We start from the raw sequence: 7,625 nt of genomic DNA on the forward strand, positions 1-7,625 counted from the left end.
GATCACCAAGGGAGCCACAAGATTTCCTCTCACACATCAAGTTCATAGTAGGCTGCCAGGTTCCAGCGGTGCACGTGTACTTCCGAGTGCCCCCCGCCATTACATAGCCAATCTCACAGTCAAAGGTGACTTTCTCTCCGTGTGGAAAGGTCACTTTACCAATGTCTTCGTTACTCAGAATGGTGTTACGCCCTGCTGTAGGCCGGGGACAGTCTTGAGCCTTAAAAGCAAGGCCAAAGCTGCTCATTGCAAGCAAGTACAAGACGCCCACGAGGACCATGATGTCTATGGACAGGGTGTGGTTGGGTTTCTGGACTGAGGTTGATTTCTAAGTAGATGATGTGGGGCTATAGGGTTAGAGCACTACATGAATGACAAAGGCTCTGTGAGTGTCTACTTGTACCGTTGTACGTGTCGACTAGTTTGTTGACATCATCATCTTATGATGTCAGTATGACATCAGCACCAGTTGTCAGAGTTGTCATAGAGGCCAGCTATGACATCATTACTGTGATGACAGTAACCCTTGTCAGAGTACTTGGAAGCCTGACTTGCTGCCCATAATGACATCAGAAAGCATGTTGTCCAGGGGGGTCACCAAAGCTCACTCACTTTTGCTACTTTTGTGATACTGCAAAAATCTAACTTGAAATATTGAAATGCAAGGTTTCTGCTCCACAGCAACCAATATATCAATATAGTACAGTATGACATGATATATATTATACAGAGAAAAGCCAGAAAGAAAGTAGACATGCAGTCAGATTTAGAAATAAACAAAACTAGAGCTGATCTACTGTATGAAAGGTTAGACAACATGATCTTCAGTGCAAGCATCTCTACAAGCTGCTTTGATGCCAGAGGCTCATTGCTCACAAACCAGTTTCCTTTACAGTAGAGAATCTGTATCTGAACACATCATCAACAAAGGAAACATTTAGTAACTAGAAATACTGTTCCTACGAAACAATGTGGGCTCGCTTGTGAGTCGTGACTATATTCTGCAGCGTGCTAACACAAGGCCTGCAGCGTGCTAACACAATGCCAAACTGAGGGGCAACGGAGGCCATGGCCTTCATGGCCTGCCCTGGTCCTCTGCCTTAACCCAGTTGCTTTTTTGATACACTCGGACTGAAAGACCTGCGAAAACACTCTCCCTTGCGACCACATGCCCTTTCTGATGTCGACGGTGGGCATCTATCGCAGAATAGAACTGCTATTGTTGTCTCCACCAGCCGAAGGCATGGGGGAGAGTATGTTTTCCCTTCCGTCCGTCCGTGTGTCCGTCCGTCCGTCCGTCTGTGCTTGCGTGCGTCCTCACAGTTTGTGAGCACCTAATCTCAGTCGCCATTGGCACAGTCGCTGCCAAAGTCAGCACACACATTCCCTGGATGCCAATCTCCTCTGCCCTAAATTTTTTAAATGGGCCTTTTCTAGCGCCACCTAGTGGCCGATATTCGCAAAACACATTTCTGTTCACTACTCTTACAGATTTTGTCCAAAAATCCTACAAATCGGTAGGCAGTATCTCGACAGTCATGTGATTGACACGGATCTGTCCGATTTTGCATATTCCATCCTGATTAGCTAAGATTGGCTTCCAAAGTTTATAGGATTGAGCCGTTTTGAACAAAATGCCTCAAATCACAAACGCAAAGTGCAATTATCATGAAATCGCGCACACACGTTCCTACTAGGCAGAGGAAGAAATGCCACTTAAATCTTTTTAAATCAGCCTCATGGTGGCGCTATAACAGGCCGATTTGTGGTTTTATCTATAACTCCACCGATCAGTTTCAAACTTTGTAAGCGCACTCCCTAGAGGCTAAGGATAAACCTTTGCTCTGCATTTTTCACATCAGCCTTTTATAGCGCCACCTTTGGGCCGACTTATGTAAAACACATTTTTGGATATTACTCCTTGAGATTTAATCCAAAAATCACGCAAATCGGTACACAGTATCTCTATAGTCATGTGATCAACTCCGATCCGTCTGATATTTCATATTCCATCCTGATTGGCTAATATTAGCTTCCAAAGTTTGCAGGATTGCTCCGTTTTTGAACAAAATGCCTCAAATCATCAACGCAGCTTGCGATTACCGTGAGATTTGCCACACATATTCCCACTGGGTCAAGGAACAAATGCTACCTTTTTCACATTGGCCTGTTGTAGCGCCACCAGCAGGTAGACTTTAGCAAAACACATTTTTGGAACAATGCTTCAAATCATGCATGCAGCGTCCGATTGCCATGAAAGATCTAAGGTGAAGAACATATGCCACCCTTTTTACATTGGCCTATTATACAGTAGCACCACCAGGACGCACGGCCTGGTGGAGACCTGTGCTCGGAAGAGCACTGCTTCTAGTTGCCATTGTTTTTAATAAAGTCTTATTTTCTCCACAACAGTTATTTCATCTACGGTAGTTATTTGTATTCCTTAGCAACATGCACGGTTGCGTACAGCATTATCAGACTTAATTTGATCTTTCAGCTTTCTTCTGACTGGACAGGACAGATTTTGTTTTGTATCTGTTGCAGCAATTGTAGAACTATTAGACTTTATCTGTCAAATGTTTAAGCATGTTCTAATTATGCATACTCTCTATGCATTTTCCTTTTTTTGGGGGGGGGGGGGGGGGGGGGGGGGAATAAATAGGCAATTTCACACTATGATTTTACACCGAAGTGCTTGCTCGTCTTTAGGGGGCGCTGTAGGACGCGCTTTGGCATAAACAGCAGATAAACAGTCAAAGATGTAGAATGAGAAGAATAAATAGATGTACGTCACTTCCATTATGTTTGATTGCTTGCAGCTTGCTTGCTTGTATCGCCTGGCCTGGCGCAAAAGATGAGTGCAGTACATAACGCCAACAGGGTAAACAATATTCGTTTGATCTATGTTCATAAACCGTGACATTCTCTCAAATGAACACACACGGACGCGTGCAGCTGCAGTGTAGTGGTATATAGAGTTGTAGAGTGGTGTACGTAGAGCGAAGACAGTTACAGGCATGTTTTAACTTAAGTGACTTTTACCTGTACGTTTGTTTGCCTGAATACATGACGGCCATATGCATGAGAGTCATGCTGTGCGTGCCCTTAACATGAGGACCAGTCGGGAATCGAGCCCTCAACGGTTTGCGCTAGGAACGTCAGATTTCAAAAATAAAGTGCTTACCCAAGCCAACTTTGATAACGATTTGACGCCGTGCAACGTTCATTACACGCCGCTGCCGGATTGTTGAATAAAAAGCATTTTTGTCCGAAATTATTTTGCTTAACATAGGACTTCCGCCTCTAGTGGACAGTCGCGTCATCTCCGGTTGATCATTGTAGTGAACGGAGATGATGCGATGGCGCGACTGTCCACTAGAGGCGGAAGTCTAATGTTAAGCAAAATAATTTCGGACAAAAATGCTTTTTATTCAACAATCCGGCAGCGGCGTGTAATGAACGTTGCACGGCGTCAAATCGTTAGCAGAGTTGGCTTGGGTAAGCACTTTATTTTTGAAATCTGACGTTCCTAGCTCAAACCGTTGAGGGCTCGATTCCCGACTGGTCCTCATGTTAAGGGCACAGCATGACTCTCATGCGCATATGAGAGTCATGTATTCAGGGCTAGGCCATATACATGACCGTCATGTTTCCACCTTAACTTGGCTTCTCGTGAGGTAGACGGAGCAACGGTTTGAGCTACTAAACGTCAGATTTCAAGAAATAAAGTGCTTACCCAAGTCTCATTTCGGTCAGAAATTATGCCGTTCAACAAGAATGACATGCCGCTCCCGGATTGTTTTATATAAAGCATTTTTATCGACAGATTTCGGCTTTCCATTGTATTTCATGGTTTTCCCAGAGCCCTCTAGTGGAGAGGCGCGAGATGACGCGACTCTCCACTAGAGGCGGAAAACCAGGAAATGCAAAGGAAAACGGCATAAAAATGCGTTTTATTCAACAATCCGGGAGCAGCATGTCATTCTGTTTGAACGGCATCATTTCTGATCGAAATTAGACTTTGGTAAGCACTTTATGTTTTTGAAATCTGACTTAAGTTGTTCAAACCGTTGCTCTTTGTCTACCTCACGAGAAGCCAGTTTGAGGTGGAAACATGCCGGTCATGTATATGGCCGTCATGTACTTCAGGGCTGATGATAACTAGCGCACACTTGTCTTTAGACTTCTCTAAAGTTCTCAGTCTTAAAGAATTGTTTTTCTTAAAGCAAACCGTTTTGAATCAGAAATTTGCATTTTATTTTAATAGGATAGGCCTATTGACTCCGCAGGAGTCCTACATTTAGGGCTGAATGTTGCACAAACCCTAATATATTCAACATTTGACATTTGGGGCCTAAATTGCTACCAAAAGACCTAACCTGGCTGTCATTGATTGCCTGCATATTAACATTGGGGAAATTAGGCCTCATTTCCTTCACAGGTGTTCCCACTGATATTAATCAATCAATGAAGGCTCTGTTAAAGCCACACAGTGGCTTTCAAACTTTTGTTAATTTCCCTTAAAGGGATATTACACTTTCAAAAAAACTTTGTCATTTTATCGTCTAATCAGGCTTTTGGGAACACCCAGGACAGTTTTTGAATGTCTTCATTCAGTATTTAGATATTTGATATTCATTTCCCCCAATTTCCCCCCTTCCAGTACCTTCCTATACAAACTCCATTTTAACCATGATAGATTAAATGATGCACAATATGGTGCCATGGCATTGGTCCAAAATCGCATTGTTCCTACATCCCATTAGTCAGAATCTGGTGATGTTAACCTGGTGAAAACTACTATGTCTAAAGCTAACCATAACCTCAGTAAAACCATGCCTAACCCAAACCCCAACCTCAGTAAACCTATGCCTAAACCTAACCCTAACTAAATTTGGACTAATGAGATTTAGGACTAATGAGATTTCGGACGTACGGGCAGTTTGACCAGAATGGAACAGAGCCTTCATTAGTAACAACACCTGTGTGAAGGAAGAGGTTCAATGTCTATACCAGGGGTCTTCAACCGGGGGTCCGGGACCCCTAGGGGGTCCTCAGAGTTACTACTGGGGGTCCTCCAAATCTGTGTGTGATAGAAACTTTTTTTCTCCTTTTTTATATTAACCACTTGAACCCTAGTCCATATTCTGAGAACTTTAGCCAAAAATGGCAGATCTACAAGCTTACAACGCGCGTTGTTGTGAGCTTGTAGATCTGCTATTTTCGGCAAAGAGGTTTGGTGTAGAGAGGAAAAGGTGAAGTTTATTAAGTGTTGACGGTTCAAGTGGTTAAAGCTTTACTGTGTAAGATGCTCAACTAGTGGTCAGTAGCCCTATAGCAAACCGCGTCCGCGTCTTTCGGCCGTTTTTCGTACCTTCACACCCCCGCGTCTGCCTCCACCTCGCCGAGAGCTATCTTTAGAGGGGTCCCTGGTTCCTGTGCGTTCAGGCATTCCGGAGAAACGGACTCCTTCACCCTGCCTGGTAGGCGAGATTACCTTTTGAGTATAGAGACACACGGGCGACTACAAATATGGCCGCCATAGCGACCCCACTTCAAGATGCGCTGTGATTGGCCGGCAGTGTATAACCCTCGCTGTGATTGGCCGGTAGTGTGATGACGTAATTTTGCCGGGAAATCCCGCCCCTTTCACGGCTAAGTAGAAAACATATAAAGAGAAGGCTTCAGAAGCTGAAAATAACGGAGTGGGGGTTCTAAAACTTTAGCGATTTAACAGTTAGGACAATTTTAAGATTTGTTTTATAAAAAAAGTTACATGGTATAACTTTAAATATCTGAAAACACAAATTGACATGAGTCCAAAATACACTGATTGTGCTGTCAAACAATGAAACTATATGGAATCTCTGAAAAGGTTGTGGGGGTCCCTACTTCATCTTTCTCTCAACTAGAGCCCGACCGATATATCGGTCATTTATGGATCCCGATGTCGGTATCGGTCATTATCTCTCCGATGTATCGGACATTTTTATAAGTAATATTAGACCACCATTTGATGACATTTAGCCACTCAGACCCAAAACTTAGAATATATTGTCGTTGCCCGTAAGGATCCATTGGGTTTCATTTTACACTCATGAGTTAAAGATCTTATAAAGGGTCCATTTGGTTACCAAATCTCCATCATTTTGCTGGGGACCACCTGGAAACCCCTCAAGTAGCCTACCACCAATGGTTAAAAAAAGGTTTTGAAGGTAAAACGTTTTTGAAATTTAGGCTATTTATTATTATTTTATATTATTACAAAACATCGGTTAAACATCGGCAATCGGTGGTCTAGCACTCTCCATCGGCAAACATCGGCATCGGTCAAAAAATATGGCATCGGTCGGGCTCTACTCAACTCTGGGGTCTGATAACGTCCTGATAATGTTGACCTCTGGTCTATGGCTGCTGTGCATACTGGAGCGAGCCTATTGTGAGCACCTCAATGTTAACACATATGGTGCCAACCCCGAGTTTCCCGAGTTTGTATTGGTACTAGTGCTGTGCCAACCCCGAGTTTCCCGAGTTTGGGCCGTTTTTGATTTTTGATTTTTTATTTTTTTTTCAAAATTTGTTTTTTCAAAATTTTTTTTTGGACCTCCAGAAATGTATTAGGCATGATCGCGATCGCGAAATTGCATGTTTAACCCCCACACCAACCCATTCTTTCAAACATGGCAGCCATGTTTGTTTACATCTGTAGAAAACATAATGGCTGATAAATCATGAATGCCTGCACGGATTTCCAAGCGGATTTTTTTGTTTGAAAGCTGTGAACAGCATCTACACACGTGGTGCATCATCTAGGCATGGGCGTGCACTTTTTACACACTTGCACAATTACATGGAAGTCTATGGTAACCATGGCAACGCGGGACATTGGCCGGAAAAAATCATTGCAACATAAGTGTTAAAATGCTTTTTTACGAATTTGGGAAATTGTCTCTAGTAACCAGTAGGGGTGTAACGATACATTTTAATAGCGATTCGATACATATCACGATACATGGTTGACGAAACGATACATGGGCGATATTGGTTCTTTCATGGCGATACGATACGATTCGATTCAGTGATTTAAAATCGATATAGTAACTATTTAGCAAAGAAATTAAATCTGTGTGAAAGGTCTGGATAGTGCAGGTTTTTAAGGGAAACATCTATTATTATGGATATAAATAAGTAAACACAGTGATTATCTAGCAAATACATGGACATTTTATATTGAAAAACCTGCACCTTGACATGAACCCAGAGATTACACACATTTATCGATAGACGAGTGTAGCTATATGGAAAGGAAAAGTAATTAAACCCCTCCTTTTTCATGTTTTCTTCTTGAAAATACTAAATACAATGCACAAGTAGGTAGTATCGATACAATCGATTCTTTGCACTGCCGATTCGATACGATACAAAATAAAACGATACGAATCGATTTTAGCTGTTTTCATTTTGATATACTTCGATTTTTTAAGTTAAAAACGATATTTCGATACAGTTACTATATCGTTACACCCCTAGTAACCAGATATTCATGATTTGAACATGCTTAAACATTTGACATTTTGGCTACCAAAAACTAACCTGTCATTGCACCAGTCGGGTTTAAAACGGTT

The 7,625-nt window shown here is 42.4% G+C and overlaps 1 protein-coding gene across 1 annotated transcript in view; it reads left to right on the forward strand.

Moving 5' to 3' along the window:
• The window catches only part of LOC308296273 (RNA-binding protein Musashi homolog 1-like), a gene marked incomplete at both ends in the record, with an annotated part of 340,664 nt that overhangs the window by 52,096 nt on the left and 280,943 nt on the right, over positions 1-7,625 (forward strand). The gene's annotated exons all lie outside the window — the stretch shown is intronic.

Source organism: Nannobrachium achirus (assembly GCF_963921795.1).
Source record: "Nannobrachium achirus genome assembly, chromosome: 12".
NCBI lineage: Eukaryota > Metazoa > Chordata > Actinopteri > Myctophiformes > Myctophidae > Nannobrachium > Nannobrachium achirus.